The 21,157-nt window shown below is 37.8% G+C and overlaps 1 protein-coding gene and 1 long non-coding RNA gene across 2 annotated transcripts in view; one reads left to right on the top strand and one right to left on the bottom strand.

Moving 5' to 3' along the window:
* LOC106988842 (translation initiation factor IF-2-like) overlaps window positions 1–20,545 on the top strand; it is a 51,071-nt gene extending 30,526 nt beyond the window's left edge. Inside the window, exon 4 of the mRNA XM_053215294.1 lies at window positions 17,673–20,545. The gene's annotated coding sequence lies outside the window, so the exon portion shown is untranslated. The remainder of the gene's footprint in view (window positions 1–17,672) is intronic.
* LOC128314066 (uncharacterized) overlaps window positions 1–21,157 on the bottom strand; it is a 158,769-nt gene that overhangs the window by 23,879 nt on the left and 113,733 nt on the right. The window lies entirely within an intron of this gene.

The raw sequence follows: 21,157 nt of genomic DNA, 5'->3' as shown, positions 1-21,157 counted from the left end.
ATCTGGGATACTGTAGAAATCCTGTAAATTTTGTTTGAGATTAATTTCTCAGGACCATAGTATATATCCCGAAGAGACTGGAAATGTGAGTGCCAGGCTGGAAAATTTGAACTTGATTTCAGTCTTTGGAGACAATGAAGTGTTTTCGAGCAGTAGTGTGATGCTATCAGTAGCCGTGCATAACTAACTGTCTGTTCAGCATCAAATGAGGTGGTATGGGGTTTTGTAGGTAATTTTATAGAAATAGTCACCCAAGATAATTACAGCCCCAAACTACTGTTTTATCATGAATGACAAGTATGTATTGGGTGTATGCAGCAGGTTCTGTGCTAAGTGCTGAGTTGGTTCATTTACAATGATCAAAAGTATCATGCAATGGTATCTTACTGTTTAACTTAGCAACATTCCAGTGAGGGAAGTATTATGGTTCTCATTTTACAAATGAGGAAACTGGGACTTAAAATATGTAAATAACTTACCCAAAGTGAGGTTGTGTCTTAGCCTTCATTCATTCATTTATTTACTCATTCATTTATTCAGCAAAATGGTTTTTTGTGTGTGTGCAGAGCTGATGAGGGAGGCAGAAACCAGATCATATAGAGCCCAAGTCGAGCCTTAGGATTTTAACCCAGGAGGAAGAGAAGTAGGGAAGTGATGTAAGATTTTATTTTAATGTTTATTTATTTTTGAGAGAGAGTGCACATATGAATGGGGGAGGGGTGGAGAGAGAGAGGGAAAGAGAGACTCTCAAGCAGGCTCTGTGCTATCAACGCAGAGCCCAACATGGGCTTGATCTCACAAACCATGAGATCATGACCTGAGCCAAAATCAAGAGTCAGACACTTAACCAACTGAACCACCCAGGTGCCCCAAAATATTTGTTTTTAAAAGCCTCCCACTGCCTCCAGTGTGGTCAGTGAACAGAAGGAACAGTGGGCAGCATGGGAGTTATCTGTTTTAAAGAGACCAGTCAGGAATGGTTTCAGTGGTTCAGGTGAGAGGGTGGCATAGTGGATGGAGGGGATCAGGCAAACCTGAGAGATACTTAGTATTTAGAAGACCAGAATCTTCAGCAATTGGTGACTGGTTGGATACAGGGCAAGGAGATAGGGGTGTTAAAAATAATTAACAATTTCTGACATGAGCAACTGAGTAGATAATGATGCCACTTGCCTGAGATCAAGGGCACAGGTGAAGGACTAGATGTGGAGGGGATGATTGCACTTAGTTCACCTCTTAATCCAAGCTTGATTAAAGTCACTGGGGTATTGATCTCAAGGCCACTCAAGATGATTGACTCACCTCCAGCTTAGTTTATTAGTCTTAGAAACACCTACTAATTTTTCATCTTTTCCAAAATACACCCTTCTCTGTCCCACCAGTTCTCTTTAAAACATGGAACTGATTATCACTGTTGCTCAAAAAGTATTTTTATCTCCCTCTTCCCTTTGGGGGAACAGAATCCAAAAATTCCCCAGCCTACCACTGTTGCCTCCAGGGCATTCTCTGCCCTCTCAGCCCTTTCCTGTTGGGCCCCAGGCCCACTGGTGGATATGAGGTATGGGCCACAGTCTCACTGGTTGACATGTCTTTCTCGTGTTCCCGAGAGGCAAGGACACATCTTGTGGGTCCTGATCTTTAGCACGGAGCTCTACACATCTAAATGTATAAGTCAGTGTCTTCCAGCATATCACACTCTCCTGTTTCTCCTACTCAGTCACTTTTGCTTATTTCTCCCCATTTGCCCAACCTTGTAAATATGAAGGGGTCCAAAATTCAGCCCTTCGACACTTCTTGTAACTGTCTTCACTCCCATAGTGACCTCACAAATCTACATACTGATGACTCCAAATCAGTATCCCTGGCCAGACATTTCCCCTGAACTTCAAACTTACACATCTACATATCTATTCAACATCTTCACTTGGAGACTAAAAATCATCTCAAATGTACACATCCGTAATTCAACTCCAATTTACCCCCTCAAGTCTGTTTCATCTGCTGTCTTCCCAACCTTACAATGTATCAGCCCCAAAGCCATAACAGCAAACTTGCCTCCCCTTTTTTTTCTTATACCCCACATCCAATCTGTCATAAATTTTATGGACTCTAAATTCAAAATATTTTTAGGATTTCATTTTGTGCTACCTTTACTGCTACCACCTTGGTCCAAGCCACCATAATCTCTCACCTAGACTAGTGCAAAGACTAGTCTTTGCAGAAAACCTAATAGGTCTTCCTGGTTTTGCCCTTGACTTTTGTCTTAGTTAGGGTAGGTTGGGTTTCCATAACAAACGGACCCTGAAATCTCAGTGGCTTACAGAACAACACCTTGATTTCTTTCTTATGCAATAGTCAAGGGCTGGGTTGAGGTCTGCAAAGAATAGTCATTCAGTTCTCTGGCCAATGGCGGCTCTGTTCTCTCCTAGTCAGATGACTACACCTGCATGCCAAGAGGGGTAGGAAATATGGTCCCTGGCTGGCCAGCTGCTTTCACTGACAACTCTACACTGTGGAAGAAGGAGAATGGATTTGGGTCACCTGCCAGTCATCTCTGCCTTACCCTTTAGACATCATTCTTGACAAAGCAGCCAGACTTTTGAACAAAACTCAGATAAATCAATGCTCTACTCACAGAGGACTTATAGGGACTCCCCATACCTCATCTGTTCTACCTTCCTCCCTCACCCTCTCCTCTTGAAGCACAACACCTTGCTGTTTCTCAAACATGCTAGCCAAGTGCCCATTGCAGGGACTCTGTGTATCTAGAATCTTTTCTTCCAAATGCCTTCTGAACTCACTCCCTCACCACCTTCAAGTCTCAAATGCCATCTTCCAATAAGACCTACACTGACTTCCCCATTTAAAATTGTGACTCCCCACTCTGCCTACAGACACTCCTGTACCCTTTATCCTGATCTTTATTTTCTATCACTTATGACCTTCAAATATTCCACCCAATTTACTTATTTAATGTTTATTGTCTATCTTGCCTGATAAATACAATCTCTCCTTTATTTACTGTTACTCTCCCAGCACATAGAATAATACCTGGCCCCATAATAGGTGTTCAGTAAATATTTGTTGAATGACAGAAGCCAAGAGTGAGGCCCAATCCTTATGGGTGGTAAGAACTCAAATTCCATCCTGTGGTTAGGAACTACTACTTCTCAGATGTGTATCAACTCTCACAAAGGGAATCAGGAAAGGAAACACTAATAGGACTGGTACAATTCTATCCCCATTGCAACAACAAAAATAATCAAAATTAAATAATGCACATGCTGGCTACTAGTGACCAGAAGTGTCACCTTCATTGAGATTGGAGCACATTATGTAATAAATAGGGATATTGTCCCTGGTTCAGAGCATCACTTACCCTTCTTTTGACTCTTATCTCCTGTGACCACCACCTCCTCCCTCAATAAATTAAATACTGTGGCTAATCTAAATGATGCTACTGAATTCTTACCAAAGAGAATGAAAAACCCTCATGGTTATTACAGTCTGAAACAATAGAGATCACAATATCCAGGCAGCACATACCAGCTCAGAAATAAGCCAGATTTGCTAAGCCTGTTGCCAGGTGAAGGATATAGTGCACTTTCTTGCTGTAATTTATATTTCCCCTGAGTTGCTTCATAGCTTAGACAATGAGCTAACAGTCACTGAAAAGAATGTGTAGTGTTGATGCCTGAAGTTAATCCTAGGTTTTTTCTTTGTCTAATTGGCCCCAGGCCCTCTGTAGTTGCTCCTGAGACCTGCCTTAAGCTCCCCTAAACTGGGAGAAATGCCTACAAGCTGTGACAATACTCACTGTCTTGTTCTGTCTGGCTGGAGAGCTTTGACGGTTGCCAAATTCACAAATTTATTGTCTGAATCAAGTCTTCAGTGAGCACATGTTGTTTTCAGAGACAGTGGCTCCTGTAGATATAAAGTAAAAAAAAAAAAAAAAAAAAGAATAACATAATTAATTTATTCATTTATTCAGCAAATATTGATTGAGCACCCACTATGTGCCAAGCACTGAGCATAGGGCATTCAATGATGAGCAAAATAGAATGGCATCTTCCCAGAGCTTGCAATTTAGTGAAAGATACTGACAAGAAAACAATTACATATGAGTGATAAAAGGCTGTGACCAAAGGTGCTATGCATAAGAGAAACATTAGCTGGAATTTGTTATGTACGAGATAGACTTTGGGGATCAAGGAAAGTGTCACAAAATAACTCTACTACAAAGAATAGACCTGATAGAAATACTTTCTTAAGCATTGAGAAAGCATGGTTTCACATTAAGAAGAGTGATTTTATTATTTTATTTTTTGTTTGTGTTCTCCTTAAAAAGATTAATAAGATCAGGTCAGGTATGCTGAGTTCAACTTGATTTGCAGTAGATACATCTGTGTTACTGCCCTTATTTCTTTCTTGTTTCTGTTTTGCTTCCAGTCCCATTTTTTTCTTTCTCTCCTCATTTTTTCCATAATAATTTCAATTCAGAGGACAAATATGCTGAGAAACAATGAGGTGGAATTTCATGACCTATTGGTCCTATTTCTACTGCAAATAACTCTGAACTGATTGTTTGCTCTCTGGTGTTCATCACCTATCCAAGCCCTCCTAGTATAGCACATTAGGTTATGAAAATGCTTCCCGAAAGAAAATGTTTTCAGTCCCTCTTTCTCCAAGATTTAAACTTATTGTTCAAATAACAAGAAAGAAGAGACTCTTTGAGTATGAAAATTTGGGAAAGTTACAAATTAACAGGCATCAGTTTGGCAGTAAAAACATACCAAAAAACAGAAACAAAAACAAAAACGAAAAACCCATCGTCCCTAAAGGCATGCATTACAGTCTATGATTTCTAAAACTTTAGTTATTATCATTTTAGGTACAGTTGTCCGAAAGGGATCTACGCAAGAGTGTCAGAATTCTCTCTAAATTTTGTTAAATTTTTTAAAGAGTTTACATTTTGTAAAGAGATCTCCCTCTTCCAAGTTGCCTACAGAATCCCCATCTAGTGAATCTCACTCAGGATAAGTCTGGCTGGCCATTACACCTGTACTTGAAAATATTGTCTCATAAACCTGGCTTCTAGAAGATTCTTCTGCCTTTGAAAATATTAGCAAATCTTTCTTTTATTCATTAACAAATATTTAATATGCATCTACTTTGTGCCAAGGCCCTATTTCAGAGACAAAATGAATCTAGTATTTACTATCCAGTTGCACCCTTCCTTGAGGGAGAAGCATCAAATGAATAGTATAAATAAGTATTCTAGGAGAGCTCAGATATGGCCCTTTGCTACAGTAAAGAACATTCTGGTTCATACCAGCAAGAATTAGGCAATACTAAATCTCTACATTTTTATTTTTAAGTTGATCAATACAATGTATAATCATTGTTTTAAATCAAATAGTATTAAAAGACTTATGCTAAAAATCAGCAGTCTCCTGCTCTACTCTCACCCCACCAATCACACTCCCTAGAGACAGTTTCAACTTAATGAGCTGTCTCATTGGCATTTACCTCTACATTTAAAATAATATGCCTATAATTAGGGTGACCGTATACCAAGGTTTGCTTATCAGTTCCAGTTTATACCTATTGTCTTGGCATAATTATTACTAATGGTTTCTTCACTAGTTATGACTGCCATACTTACCACGAATCATCATGATTTGTTGTTAAAACACAGGATCAGGATCTATAAACTTTCATTATGGTAGTTGAGCCCTCTTATACCCTCCACTTTTCCTTGAATTCATTCTCCCAATGGAGCTATATAATTTGGGGTCAAATCCTATAATCAATATTTATCTTATTTTGGCTAAGTATTATTCACTGCTAAACCAAATACTTCACTGTGATGTTTTCCTTGTCATATAACTTTTTGTTTGTTTGTTTTTTCTGGAGTTAATAATTGCCTCTTTTTAAAATTTAATTCTTGTGCACCTTTATTTTTCCCCAGATGCTTTAACAAAGCTGTGAAATGCATAGGCAACAATTTTTCCGTATGCTCAAATACTTCAGATGATTTTTCCCTTGTTAGCTCTCTTTCTGCTCCAATCCAGACCCATTTGCTCTCTGAACCTGTTGAACAGCTGTTGTCCTGGGACTTCTCTTCAAATTCTAAAAAAAATGTATTTTTTTCCTTAGAATTCAAAACCCAGACAAACAACTAAAAGAGAAAGGCAGAATAAATACATTCAAGGAATCAACAAATATGCTCTGCAACCTGCTGGAGGAATGAGCTCAGGAAATAAAATATATGAAGAAGGAAGGAAGCATAGCATATTGGTACCCTAATTAATAAGATCTCAAATATTTGTTTCTTCCCACAGAAGTGCTACTTGCTACGCTCTCCAAAAATGACACAATTTAGCACAATGAAACAAAAATAAAAATATAGGGAGTTCTGTCTTTTTTGGTCATGATCTAAAACTCCAAAATCCTTAATAGTTGTGGAAATATGTTTGAAATTTAGACTGTAACAAGAACATTTAAACCAAAATGAAATTTACTTGGCAAGGAGTGTAGGAAAGAAGGTATGTTATCTATCAAAACTGTTTGGTGATTCATGGATTTAAAAAAATTCACTGAACACATAAAGTTGAGCTATGACTTAGCAAGAGATTTTGTTCTGATGTAATGATGCTAATTTTAAACTTGAAGCAGCTTGAAAAGGGAGATGGAATGAAAATCTCAGCTGATTCAGAGATAAAGAATATAAAATCAGTAGTTCTGGGAAGGAGCCACATTAGTCTTCCTGTCTGCAGACCTACTTGCAGTCCAAGAATAATTTTCATCTCTATCAAAAGCCAGTAAGCTTTTTTTTTTCAATCAATACGCCCATCTCAACCAACTCATTGTGGTTATCCTATTCCTAAGGTTTTCTGTAGAAACGTTAAAAGAAAAAAGTTGCTGACTTTCTGTTACCCTAATTTGTTCATTCATGGAATAATCATCCACTGAGAATCCATATTTCTCAAAGTTTACATTTAACTTTTTTTTCCTCCTCTTAAATGCATCTAAACTTTTACTGTGTTACTTGTCTTCACTTTCTTTGTATCCTTTCTGGGGATATCCTGAGGTTGATAATAGAATTTTCTTCTAAGACAGAAACATTGACTTTTATCTTTTTCTTCTGCAATCATGTTTCACCAAAGACATACAGACACAGAGGAAGGTAATGCCCCCTTACTATTCCTTTGTGTCAAGATTGGTTGGTTTAATTACAATATCAGTATGCACTATATCAAGAATAGCCCTTATATCAAATATTATATTGTAGACAGTAGTCTAAAAAAGGGTGTTATAGCCATGAATTCAAGTTATTTTTATGGTGTCCCCCCAAATAGGTGGAACATTATAATTCTCTGAGGAAAGCAATGGGGGTCTAAAAATGTGAGCTTGAAAAAAGCAAAGGAATTGTCTCGTAGATATATTCCAGTCTATTTGAGCTGTTTTAGTTTGAAAATTCCTAAAGAGCAGGAACTTTATCATTGCAATTATTTCTCAACTGTATATTCATATAACTCAAATATCAACTGTTTATAACCATAATTTTGTTATAGTTATATCTAATATTTGTATATAAAGATGAAAAAAATCTTAAGTTCCTCAATGGTTGGTGAGAAAGAAAACAAAGTTACCCACAGGCGAATGATTTACCTAAGGAAGCTCAGGATGATTCGAACTGAGTAGTCCCAAAATAGACTTCTCCTACGTTGTATGATAAAGAAAAGATACTCAGAATAGCAACTGCAAAGAATGCATATAAAGCTGTATTTTTTTTTAAAGACACCCAAACAGATTGGGAAAGTATATTTTTTATCATTTGTACTATGAAGATGAGCCACTTGAGGGGATAGATTAGATCACAAAAAATTTAAAACTTATCTGATGGATCAAAGTCAATAATTTCAGCAATCTGTAGTTCCTGAGACAATGGATAAAGTCTAACTATTTTTTAAAAAAAGCTTATCCAATTGGATGATGGACTCAAGTAAGTCACCTTGACATGCATACTCGTCTTTTATCTCAAGCCCTGAATCATAGATTATTAACCTTTTCCATAACATTAGAGATTTTGAGAGGTAAACCTGAAAAAGAATAAGAATTAAATAACGACAGTTAAGAAATATATCTAAATACACTGTACAAACACTTTTGTAACAAAGTGTGCTGGTCAGTGTTGCAATTATTGTAACAATTACTTGTGTTTCTATTTTCCAATATGTTTAAAACATTTAAGAAAATTTAATATATTAGACTTGAATGAAAAATGTTAAATTTAGCATCAATATATACGTACAGAAATTTAGTTTGTTAAATATATGAAATTTTAATGTATAAGTTGTTTTACTAGTGTGTGAATATTTGGAGCCATATTAATTGTCTAAAAGTTTATAGATTGGACTTTAGACAAAGTACAAATGGTGAGCTTCACACAGGAGTCCTTTGGACATTAAAGAAGTTGTTAACAGTGATGAAATGTTGCAAAGTTAGAAACCTCAAACTGATTTCCACATCTGCCTATCTCGTAAGTGTCTCACTAGCCAAAAAACTTAAGGCACTTACTTCAATCACTGAAATGTACAGATATGACATAGAACATCTAAAAATCAATTTCCCAAGGGAGAGTAATGTATCCACATCGAACCTTTACATTGAGGTGGTGACAGGGAGTTTTACATTCTCAATCATAATTGCCATTATTTTTGCGGGTATTCCATGTTGTACAAATGTTCCTTTTGATCAGTCCTAGACTATACTAGTCTTAGCTTATCTGTATTGAGTATAGCTTTCTTGTCATTGTTGTTTTTTTAAACGTTTAACTTTTGTTTTTTAATGTTTATTTATTTTTGAGAGAGACAGAGCATGAGCAGGTGGTGGAGAAACTGAGACATACACTGTACTTAGGATGACCAGCATTGCCCCAGGACCAACTCTGATGAGGCTCCAATGACCAACATGTGGCAGATAAACCTGACTCATGCACTAGGTGGCCAGCATCACTCTAGGAGATTACATTCAGGGCCAACTCCTATGGCGTCTATTCCACTCTGTCATTGTTATCAGATTCATCTTTAGAGCAGTTCTTCTGGTCATATTGCCTATGCTTCTGTGTTTCTGGTTTTTCATATCCAGAGCCACACAGCATTACATTCTGAAATATTACTATTGCCTGTCTTCTGTAAGAAATAATTTCATTTTCACTAATATCAGATCTAAAGCAGTCATGAATTTTACTTTATAACTTTTTCATTTTGAAGCAATATTTCTATTTTGTGACTGACTACATGTAACATTTGCATATTTGTTCTCTACCCTTACCCCCACAGTTGTTTGAGTCTTACATATACATTTATAGATAGATAGATAGATAGATACTTTTTTAGAAATACTTAAAAAAATTTAGTGTTTATTTATTTTTGAGAGAGAGAGAGACAGAACATGAGTGAGGAAAGGGCAGAGAGAGAGGCAGACACAGAATCCGAAGCAGCCTCCAGGCTCTGAGCTGTCAGCATAGAGCCTGATGTGGGGCTGGAACCCATGGACCATGAGATCATGGCCTGAGCCAAAGTCCAATGCCCAACCAACTGAGCCACTCAGGTGCTCCTGTTGCCTTGCTTTATATGTTGGTTTTCAAATATCTGATGCTAGTCTAATTCTTTTGTCTCTGTAAGTTATTTGATATTTCTGCCTGGAGACCTTGAGGATTTTATTTGTCTTTGAAATCTAATGAGTCTTACTAGCATATGTCTCAAGAGTTTAGTCATTCTGGATTAATTTTTCCTAGTACCCAGTGAGCTCTCTGAACATATAGATGTAAGTATTTTTTTCACTCTATAGATTTGCCTTGGATTATAGTTTAAAATATTAGCTTTGCTTTATTGTTTTGTTTTGTTTTTCTTCTTCAGGGGCTCTGTTAACACAAAAATCATTCCCTTTTTGCCTGTCTTTTATGTCTGCTGCTCTCCCTCTGGCCCTTTTAACTGCTTTATTCAAGCCATTTTCATTCTCCCCATTGTTTTCTCACCCTCTTTCCTTACCCTTTATTAAATTTTTGTTTGAATCTATTCTCACTTGGGCAGCTTGTAGTTTATTCTTTATTTTTGAGATAATTATGCCATTTTATTTTTTTTTCCTGTATGCAATCAACTCTTTTCATTTATTCCTGTTTTGTCCATTTTATTTTTAGTTTTTTTTTTTTTAATTTCTTTTGCGAAAGAGAGAGAGAACACCAGCGGGGGAGGGGCAGAGAGAGGAGAGAGAGAATCCCAAGCAAGGTCCACATTGTTGGTGCAGAGCCCAATGTGGAGCTCTATCTTCCAAACCTCAAGATCATGACCGGAGCTGAAATCAACAGTCAGACGTTTAACTGATTGAGCCACCCAGGCATCCCTAGTTTTTAGTATTTCTGATTTAAAACAGTTTCTCATATTTTCAAATGCTTGTATGAGGATTCTTAATTCTGCTTGATGTGTGAACTTACAGTTTTCTTTACGGTTTTCTTCTTTACAGTTTCCTTCTTATTCTTGGTTGCTTTATCAGAGGAGAATTTGCCACAGTCGATAGGTGTGAAATTTCATTTCCTTGTTTTCACTGTATCTCTGTATAGACTTTACTTTCCATTTGATATTATAGTTGGGGTATTTTTGAGATTCTTGATTTAATGGCATCATTTCATACTGGTATAGCAAAGTCCAGGTACTTTGGCTATTTTGGGGACGGGGTGTTTTTATGGAATAGGAAAGGTTTGAGTCCTTTGCTTTTATGTTTCTCCTTTATCTTGTAGGAACAAAAGACTTCCCTTTTTTCTTATTTTCTCCTTTTCTTTTTTCCCTCTTCCCTCTTCTACTTGGCAAAGGACATTTTTTCCTTCCTTTTTCATATTTATTCTTTTCCCCAGAGTTTTGAGTTTCAAAGAGTGCCATTTTAAATCCTGCCTGTCCCTTTAAATCGCCATACTTCCAACGTTCCTTCCCTGATTTCTCCTTTTTGAATAATGTATTGTTACAGAAAGGTACCAGGGATTTGCTTTAATTAGGTATGGTGGTAAGACACACAGATGCAGAAATGACTGTCATGAAGGATGAAGCTTTTTATACCTATGCTAATGCCTGGATGCCAGGCTCAGAATGGCCTTAGTCTTTCTGGTGGTAGAATAATTTCAAATTAGGATCCTTTACTACTCCCCTCTTTTGCCATCCCTGCAGTTCTGGGTCTGCTTTTGCTCACCCAAGAGCCTTACAGCAACAAGATTGTGGTGGGAGTGTGAGAAGCTGCATTCTGGGATTCGATTATTCTTTTTAAATTCATAGTGTTTTGACATTTGGACATTTTCTGTCTCCAGGTTGTGCTGAAATGTGGTTTGCATATAAGTTTACCTTTTCTTTCTGCTATCTGTACTGTCTGGGGAGGAATGTGAGGAGGCTTGTGGGATGCTGCTACCATTGTCTGAACCTACCAGGAGGTCCATTAACTGCATTTTTGTTAAAAAGTGTGGCAGACGCTGGGAGTTGCCTACCAGTTTCCATATTTCTCTCGTTCTTCCCTAACAAAAACTTGAATTGCAGTGGAGGAAGTAAATACATAGTTGTTGTTGGGTGTTTGTGTGTTTTATTCAATTTTTAGGCTCCTATGGCCAAGTGACAATTTAGTCAAAGAGATACAAGCAGAAAATACACGGGTGGATTTTGCAGGGAAGTCTGAGCCCCAATAGAAATGGTTAGACTCAGCTGGAGATGCCTTCTTGCCCTCTTCCCTTTCCTCTTTTTTTCTTCCTGGAACTCATACATGATGTCTAGAGTAGTAGCAGATATCTTATGACCATAGGGGTAAAAGCCAAAAGCTAAGAGTGATAGAATAGAAAAATAGAAAAAGCCTGAGTATTGGAGGAGCTATATCAGTCCTGGATTGCCTATCCCCAGATTTCTGGTTATGTAAGAAATTTAAGCCCCTTTCTCGGTTAAAGTACTATTCTGTCAAGTCTCTTTTTAGAGTTAAATATCTTGAACAATACCTGGATTTGTTGAGGCATTTCCTCCTTTTTAGGAGGGCTGCAGAAATGATCACTTTCCTAGCTCATTGTGTCAAGGACCACACTCACCTGTTGCATATGCTGTTCTTTGTGCATCAGTTATATGTTAAGCGACTCAAGATTTACACCACTGGAAGAGTGCAGAGAAGATAACAAACATTCCCACAGTTAACCTTTCTTCAATAGTTTGTGAACTTTTCTTCTGTATATCCCTTTGACAATAATCCCTCCTATCAGTTACAAATAAGCAAGGCTTAAATGCCCATAAAACGAGTAACTAGCCAAGTTTCTTATTAACTTATTTATTCATAGTTAATTATGTGAAATACAAAGCTTGCTTAGCCAGGTATCAGGTGGGTTGTGATGTACCCATGAGGGGTGTGTGAATGTGGCATGAGCATGCCAGGTATAGGAGCAGGTGCACCAAGGTGTGATATACACCTGCTAGTGGGAGGGGGAAGATAAGCTGAGAAGTGCTAATTTGGGAAAACGGGGCAGGAAGGCAGAAAGAAAGTTACAGCAGGTAAATAGGGCTCCAAATAGGTAAATGCAGAAAAAATGTCAAATTGAAATTGAAAATAAAATAGAAAAATGCTTGAGATATATAATGCTTTGTCTCTTTTGTTTCTGTTATGACCAGGTGGTTTTACATTCCTTGAAGGAATTCCTTTAAAAAAATCTTTTTTAACGTTTATTTATCTTTGAGACAGAGAGAGACAGAGCATGAATGGGGGAGGGTCAGAGAGAGAGGGAGACACAGAATCCGAAACAGGCTCCAGGCTCTGAGCAGTCAGCACAGAGCCCAACGCGGGGCTCGAACCCACGGACCGCAAGATCACGACCTGAGCCGAAGTCAGACGCTTAATCGACTGAGCCACCCAGGCGCCCCAGGAATTCCTTACACATAGGGAGTGCTCAGTCATGATTTTTGAGTGAAGGATTGAATCAATAAACTTTGAGGTGAAGAATAATTAGTTTTCAAACAGACTATGTAATCTTGAACTATCTAAATATTTTAAGCTTGATTTCTCCATTTTTTAATAATATATTGTTATAAAAGTATACCCAGGATTTGTTTTAATCAGGTATGGTAAGACATACAGACTATCATGTTTTTGTACCCGCATAAAAACAGGAGGCACAGCACACCATGCAGGGCCATATGAGGAAGTATCAGGGTTGGTCAGGAGGCAGAGGAAGCAGGGGAAAAATACAGGCAAGAGCCTTTATTGGGGTTTCTATGAGACGTAATGGAAGAGAAAGGGTAAGCATATTAAAGATTGGCTAGTTTGAATAATTTCAGCAGGTTCTGGGGCATAGAGGGCTGTCACAAGTTGTCTGATATCTGGCCCTAGAGTGATTAGCACAATAGTGATTAAGGAAATAGTGGCCTGGAGTGTAAGAGTCTGAAAAAGACTGAAGGTAAGGGCTCTGTATTGGGTGGTTGCCTATGAAAGGGGAGTTGTTTGCTATCTCTAGGAGTTAGTGAACCCTGGAAGGGGCAGTCCCTTCAGGGTCAGCAAGGCCCCAGATGTAAAGATGCAAATACAAACACTATAAAACATGGTTATTATTACATTTTTGCAGTTACCTTGATTTCTTATTATTGGTAGATATAAGCTATCCCAGAAGGTAATTTTATATTCTGTAGTGCTCTCTACTAAGTATGTATACTAAAATCTACACACCATCAGATACTAATACAGTTTCTGGTGTTGGGCTATCTGCCTTGTGAGCTCTTAGTAAATAAAGTTTAATGCATGCTATAGAGACTTTCAATAAAATATTAAATGCAACCAATGACAGCACAGGGAACCAGTGGTGAAACCAGGAATTGACCCTAGGCTTCCTGCTTCCTCATGCATTGTGTTATCCAATAAGGTCATGCTTTGATCAGAGCCAAAGTCTATGCAGCTGCTCTAGAGAATATACAAATAGTAAACTTTAGGCAAAAATCATCTCACTTGTGGTCAGAAATCAGGAGCCTATTCAAAACAACTGACTGGGAAGATCGAGGGACATTCCAAGAAGAATTTTTTCCATTTCTGCCTTATGGACTTGCAATGTCTATTGAATTACTTCCCAAAGATGAATCATGGCAAGCCTGATTGAAATCTAGACAGTTGTTAGTCTTCTAAGCATCAATAATAACTGCAAGCCAACTGCTGCTAGAGCAATTAGCAAAATCCCAATACCCTAAGCTGATGGTCTCTCCACTTCTTGGCATAAGTAAAGTTTAAGAGACCTAAAAAACTCTTCAAGGTCGTATCCTTATTCGTTCCCAAACATGCCACTTATACCTGTACTTCCTAGAACAACAAGGCAGTAGTTATCTGTGAGTCATCAACCTTGTGATTCAGTTCTGCGATTATTATTTTTCTCCAACTAAATAAACGTCACAATTTAATGAATTCATAATTTAATTGAACTCAAGTGGCCTACTCTTGCTGCTTAGCTACGGGCAAAATCTTGGATATTAGTGTATCTAAAATGTTGGTCTCTCATCTTAATCTCATCTCATAGGAAATTGTGGCTTCATTGGATGGTTGCTCTGTAGGCTGCAGGCAGATGTCAACCAACCCTGGCGAAGATTGTTTCATTGACTGGCAACCAGTCAGGTTAATATCATTTGTATTTCCAGGAGAATGAAGAGATTTTATTTTAAATCACTACTTTAATCATAGCAGAACTCTTGGTTTATCATCTTCTCAATACAGATAGAGTTTCCCCATTACTTAAGTTATAAAACACCATTCCACTTATAAGCCATTTAACTATGTGTAACTAGAATAATCAAAATTATGGGATTTATTTCTTTAAATATAATATCAAGAAAAACATGCATAAAATGGGTGTTAATGGTACATGGTCCATCTTTTTTTTTTTTTTTTTTTTAAGAAGAGGGGCACGTGGGTGGCTCAGTTGGTTAAGCATCTGACTCTTGGTTTCAGTTCAGGTCTGATCTCCTGGTTTTTGAGGTAGAGTCACACGACCAGCTCCCTTCCGACAGTGAGAAACCTACTTGGGCTTCTCTCTCTTCTTTTCTTTCTGCCCCTCCCCCACTCTCCTCTCTCAAAATAAATAAACTATAAAAACTTAAATAAAGAATCATAGTAAGGAGCTTTCTAGCATGGATAATTCTATGTTGCATGGGTGTTGTTTTTATTTAGCTTTTGCTTTAAAAAATTTTTTTTTTCAACATTTATTTATTTTTGGGACAGAGAGAGACAGAGCATGAACGGGGGAGGGGCAGAGAGAGAGGGAGACACAGAATCGGAAACAGGCTCCAGGCTCTGAGCCATCAGCCCAGAGCCTGACGCGGGGCTCGAACTCACGGACCGTGAGATCGTGACCTGGCTGAAGTCGGACACTTAACCGACTGCGCCACCCAGGCGCCCCTAGCTTTTGCTTTTAAAGAAAAAACTTGGGGAGCCTGGGTGGCTCAGTCAGTTAAGTATCCAACTTTGGCTTAGGTCGTGATCTCATGGTTTGTGGCCTTGAGCCCCACTTCAGGCTCTGTGCTGACACCTCAGAGCCTGGAGCCTGCTTCAGATTTTGTGTCTTTCTCTCTCTCTCCCTCTCCCCTAGTGCGTGCTCTCTCTCTCAAAAATAAATAAACATTAAAAAATTTAAAGAAAAAAACGCATGTTAGGAATAAATGCAGAATTTATAAGAATCTGTAGAACTGTGGAACTTTATGGCATTTTATAAATCATTTTCACATTAATTATTTCATTGTGACTTACAGAAGCCCTATGAGAGAAATGGGGCAGGCATTACAGTCTCTATTCTAGAGTTGAGGAAAACTTATATAAAAGTAAAGCATATTCTTTGCCCTTAGCAACATGACAAATTAACAGTAGAGCCAGGGTCAAACCTAGACCTTGTAAGCACAAGACTGGGTTTCTTGTTGGAGATTTTTTTCTTTTTACTTAAACTACACCCAGACTTGAGAAATTAATTCTTCACTCAGAATAAAAGTATACCTATTTTCTTTCTGCACCAACCAACACTCTCACCAACCCATCATCATCACCTTTCTTTAGTGATCTAATAGTTTAGTCTCGAAAAACAACCATTCATTTTGGCCCTAACCTATTACCAGCCTGTACGGCCATCTACTCAACTGTTATGAGCCAAATTAGATGAGGACATTGACACATCAATCACAGATCACTTCTCTTAATTCTCATCAATCTGTTAAAGCACTACTAAGCAATTCTGGCCTCTCTCCAGCCCATGGAACCTCTGCCTTCAGGTTCCATTATTTTCTTTAGTTGCCCAGAATGATTACCCAACTCCATAATAAGCAGAGTTTGCACGCAGCTTCAAAACATCAACATCCTATGTCTCATCCCTCCACATTCCTGCTGGATGAAAACCTCAGTTATTGGACTCACCAAGAATCTAACTGAAGTGTTTCTACTGAATTCTACTAAAGTAATTCTTTAGGCTAATTCTACTGAAGTGTTTATGGTTGCTGATAGCTTGAAAATACCCCCTTCCCTGAAAAAGAGTTGCTCTTTAACAAAATGCCTTCAATAACTTACTCCAAACGGATTGATTATGTAGGCATTTTACGTCATCTAGGCAGGGCTAGACGAGGGCTTGTTAGGTATTTTCTTAATGTGTGGTTCTACCCCTATCACATGGAGCTTCAATAAAATGGTTTAGTTTAAAAAAAATTACTTAGAAATTCTGAAAGCCCTTTTCTAAAATAAGCTGTCTAAGGACAATGTCAAGCCCCGAAGAGAGAATGATAGAAATGATCTGGAGTGGATTTAATGTGGACAATAAAGTTTCTCATAAAAACAAGGTGATGTTTAGGCACAAACTATAAAGGTACAAAGAAGGAAAACTAATATTTATTCATTTATTGAATACCCACCATGTTTAAAGTGTTTGGGTATAAAGAAACCAAGCTTCATGCTGAATTTGTGTCAAAAACAAGCTAGAATTAATTCTTTACTCCAAACACTATAGCCGCTGGAAGAAAAACAGATTCAATGCTTTTTTCTTCCCACTCATAGCTTTTCAACATCCAAGGAACACAAACAAACAAAAAAGTGCAAACAAAAGCCACCCCCTAATTTTAATTTTGTGATAGAATTTACAACTTAAGGGAAGAATCAGACATAAAACCCAGAAGCGCCACCATTTCCTACCAAAGATGTGTTTAATGATTTTCAGCAATTCTCTCAAGTTAGAGGTTAAAGGTTCCCCAACAGAAATTTAAAGACAGTCTTAGTAAAACAAACTGACAACAAGAGGAAGTTGGTCAGTCGGAATGTAAAACAAGGCATAATTAAATTTAGTCTCATTGAAACCTGGCTTTCGGTTTTGTTTGTTTCCCTTTTGGCTCAAGTAAGGCTACTGAGAGATCGTTTGTACAAATAAAATACAATGGGTCCAGAGACAGCTTTCACTCTGCAAGAGTCCTTATCTTTAGATGTTCCCTTCTTCCTTACGTCTGGGCAAAAAAGAAACATAAGATTGTTTTTATGATATGTAGTAAATGAGAGACAAATTTTCAATTCTACACATATGTTATTTCATGTAATTCTCATAATAATTCAGAAAGTTTACACTATTATTTGCCTTTTTTTTTTTTTTGTCATTGAAGACAGAAGCATGAAGAGACCTGTGTGAGGTCAGAAGGCTGTGAATGTCACAGCCAGAAATCCGTCTCCACCACTTCTGCTACCTTCTCCATCATGCCACTTCCCACAAGGACCAGGGCAACACAGATTAGCATCTTTGCACCTTCTTGTGTGAAACACAAGTTAAGTAAAACAAAATATCAGCGTGCTTGTGCAAATGAGAAATATAATGGAGTGAAATGAGCTTTTCCTGTTAGTAAGAATAGCAAACAGCAACCAAAAGGAAACCAGTGGAAGTGAATCAGCTTGGCTTTGAATGATTGGATATGTGACACAATAGCGACATGGGGAAAATGTGCACACGGCTGCCTAAGGAGCTTTACATTTAATAAAATGCTGTCTAAAGAAATAGAATATCAAAGCTGCTACTGGGGACAGGTTATCTCCTGAAAGCAGAGAGCCCCAGGCTGTGGAAATCTGCTGGCTTCTGCTACCATGGCAGGGTGGGGCTGAGGCTGAGTGGCAATGGTGTCCCAAAGTGCGGGTCAGGGGCCACAGAAGTTCCACATAGGGTTCAAAGTCCAAGAAATCCGACAGGAGACTCGGGCTCCCACTTTTGTTTAGCAACTCATGGGGAGGGGCTGCCTGAGTGCAGTGACAAAACCCTCATCCCTGGAAGGCCACTGGACTCTTGTTTGTAAAGCCTTCTCTGCTTATTAGGTCACCTCCCAAGTGAAACTAGTTCTATAGTTTATCCATAGATTGGTGAGGCAAACAGTAAAGTTGCTTAGGGAACAGGGATTTTTTACAAGGTAGGGGCATTGGAATTTTCAAATTCTATTTCAAAATAATTTTACACTGACAAAAAGTTACAATAATAGTGCAGAGAATTACCACATATACCTTAACCAACTTTGCCCTAATGTTAACATCTTATGTAACCATGGTACGATAATCAAAACCGGGAGGTTAACATTGTTACAGTACTATGTTATAGTACTAAACTATAGACTGTTACTTGAATTTTAGCAGGTTTTCAAAATGTTCTTTTTTTGGTCCAAGATCCAATCCAGCATCCCACATTGTGTGTGGTTTTCATTTCTTCTTAGTCTTCTCCAGTCTGTGACAGTTCCTAAGTCTTTATTTGTCTTTCATGGTTTCGACACTTTTGAAGTTATTATAAAATAACTGACCGCATTTTGGAATTGTCTGACATTTTCTGACAATCAGATTGAAGTAGGCAGATTTGGCACAAATACTAGGGAAGTGTTGTGTCCTCTTCAGTGCATCATATCAAGAGGTACATGATGATGTCTTATTACTGGTGATATTCATCTTGATACTTGGTTAGGGAGGGGTCTACTGGGTTTGTCCACCGTAAAGTTACTGTATTTCCTTAGAAACTAATACATATCTTGTGGAGAAATACTTTGAGACTATGCAAACATCTTGTTTCTCATCAAATTTTTATCCACTAATTTTAACATCCATCAGTGAATTTTTGCAACAATTATTAGTGTAGTGTTTGTATAACGCTACAACATAGAAAACATGATTTTCTCTTTCCTCCATCTCTTTTTTGTTTATTAATTGGGATTCTTCTTTAAAGTTATCTCATATTTATTCATTCAGTAATTTATTTGTGTATGTATGGATTCATAGATATTTAACTTTTTTCTAAGGGTTATAATGAAATATTGTCATTTATCTTATTGCTCAAATTAGTATTCCTTTGGTCATTGATTGGCTCCTGTATCCTTTTGACATGCCTCCATCTTGAGCAGTTTCTTGCTTAAATTTTATGGTTTGTCTCTTTTCAGCATGTGTTTCAAAATGTGGTAGCCATTAAGTCTCATCTGTCCTGATGAACAAACTGGGTTCCCAAGAATAAATAGACAGGAGCCCCTCAACTTCACATTATCTCAGATTCATTATATTGTTTGGGCCCACCTCTTAAGATTCTGATTTAGCAGGTCTCATGTTGGGATTCTATCTGGATTTTGTGAAACATTCATTAACTGATAATTCTAAAGCTAACCGTGTTTGGAAGCCACTGTCCTCTTTCATAGATTATGGGAGTATATTTCTTTTCTCTTTTTAAAAACAATTTTTTTAGTGTTTATTTATTTTTGAGAGAGACAGAGACAGAATGGGGCAGAGAAAGAGGGAGGCACAGAATCTGAAGCAGGCTCCAGGCTCCGAGCCGTCAGCACAGAGCCCAACGCGGGACTCGAGCTCACAAGCTGTGAGATCATGACCTGAGCCGAAGTCAGATGCTCAACCGACTGAGCCACCCAGGCTCCCCATGGGAGTATATTTCTTATTGGTCTCTAGCTGTGCTACTCAAAGTGTGGTCTGCAGACCAGCAGCCTTGGCATCACCTGGGAACCTATTAAAAATGAAAGTGTTTGGGCTCCTCTCAGGCTTAAAGAAGCAGAATCTCTGGGGGTGGGGCCTAGGCATCAGCATTTTAATGACCTCTTCAGGAAATTCTTATGCACACTGAAATGGGAGAAGTACTGCAAATATACTGTGTTGTAGCTGGTAAAAATCACAGACAGGCAAACAAAATTCATCCTTCCAGCCTAAATCCTACTTGAAGCAATACTACTGACTTTTTTGTTGTTGTTATTTGTTTGTTTGTTTGTTTCTTCCTGGAACGTGTTTACATAAAGATTCTCATAATCCAGTGCTATATTTTTCTTGGGTATCATCCAAATTGTACCAAACATATGCCTAGGTGCTTCTATAAAGCTATCAAATTAGAGAGGAAAAAGTGGATTCTTGTTTGCAAACAGTGATACAGACATTCTGACACACAGAACCACTTCCTTTTTCTGTGGAGTTCCAGTGTCTTTCTCACAGAAGAAACAATGCCAAAAAAAAAAAAAAAAAAAAAAAAAACCCACAAAAATGTAGTATATATGGGAATTAAGTTGTCATATAATTTAAACTCTTTTTGTACAATGAAAATCACTCTCTGACAAACATATATAAGAAGTTGTCTTTCCTGGTATGTCTCAATTTTTCAATTGTGTACATTTTTATATATCTATGACAAACCCTGCAGCAAATTATAATAATCCAGTGGAGCCAGTATACACTGTGCAATTATGCTATTTTATTTTGTATTTTAAAATTAGGTGTTATTTGCTTCATTATCATAGATACACGTGCAGAGAAAAAGGAAAGGGTAATACTGGATATTTTGGCCAAGTTTATCCACAATAGCCTGATTCAATCAACTGGTCAGTTAAACCCCTTAACAATCACTTTTTAAATGTGTTATAGAAACAATCATACACATTAGTTTACTACTGCATGACCAAACTGATTTATTCAATTGCATAGCCAATAAACATCCATCCATTCTGCCAGGTATTGTGCAAAAGCCAGGGGAAATAAAGCTGAAGAAAGGGTCCGAAAGAATGGAGAAGGTTGTAGTAGCTGCCACTCGGTGACTACAATGACAAATGCTCTCCTTGCTCTGTCCTCTGACACAGTCAAA

The sequence above is a fragment of the Acinonyx jubatus genome, chromosome C1 (genome assembly GCF_027475565.1).
Source record: "Acinonyx jubatus isolate Ajub_Pintada_27869175 chromosome C1, VMU_Ajub_asm_v1.0, whole genome shotgun sequence".
In the NCBI taxonomy this organism is placed as follows: domain Eukaryota; kingdom Metazoa; phylum Chordata; class Mammalia; order Carnivora; family Felidae; genus Acinonyx; species Acinonyx jubatus.
This window is presented reverse-complemented; position numbering and strand designations above follow the sequence as displayed.